Below are 958 nucleotides of genomic sequence, written 5' to 3' on the forward strand. Positions count from 1 at the left end.
TGCAATAAACTATTTTTTGGTAAAAGGTTTCATATTTATTTTGAGGGGATTCATTATAATATTTAAGTACCATTTGTCTCTTTTATTGACGTGTATGTTTTCCCCCATTCATAAAAATGTGTTAAATACTCTATGGAAATTCATTGATTTCAGTAAGTTTTGCTGTCATGCTATCCCTTTTCAAAACGCTTTCCAGTTTAGTTTTTTCTGTTCCATTTAAATGACTAATCCAAAACCAACTTGTTCTCATTTCTTTGTAGCCCCTTTTACGCACTTGCTACTATATATAAAAGCAGACACAAACAAGATAGTAAGAATTTGCAAGTATCCATTGAATTAGTTATCAGGAATATCACTGAACACACTCAAGATGACAGAAGTAGGAGTGTTGAGTTGAAGTTGCCCGGAATCCTGTTGAGGATAGAACCATCCAGAAGGGGAATGAGTTCCCCCGAGGAACAAGCAGTCCCTTTCTCCAGAGGTAGTCCAGTAGAGGTTGGATGACTCCCTGTTCTGGATATTTTTGAGAGGAGTTTACACTTGACAGTAGAGAGGTTAGTCCAGGTATCATCAGAAACTCTTCAACTCTTAGATTCTGCAACTTTACATCTAGGATTTAAACTATGTAAAAGGTCATGCTCTTTGGGCCAGGGCCCTCTAGCCTTACTAGTTGAGCTATCGTTTTTCTTCAGCATCCCCATCTACACACAAAGTAATGGGGGAAAGGGGCAACTTGAGGAAAGGTCCTAACTGGCAAATCCCATTTCCTCTTGGTACACCTCCAATTGTTTCAATGGACTTTTTTCAGACTTCATCTGCTTCTGATGCTTTGACGACTCCCTTCCTCCTGCATTCTCCCTTCTGTGGGTCTTTTTTATTATTATTAATAGGGCCAGGCCCTATTTCTCTGTCTTCCTCTCACATTGCTTTTATTAGTTCCATGCCATGAGGCAACTGG

Source organism: Notamacropus eugenii, chromosome 4 (genome assembly GCF_028372415.1).
Source record: "Notamacropus eugenii isolate mMacEug1 chromosome 4, mMacEug1.pri_v2, whole genome shotgun sequence".
NCBI lineage: Eukaryota > Metazoa > Chordata > Mammalia > Diprotodontia > Macropodidae > Notamacropus > Notamacropus eugenii.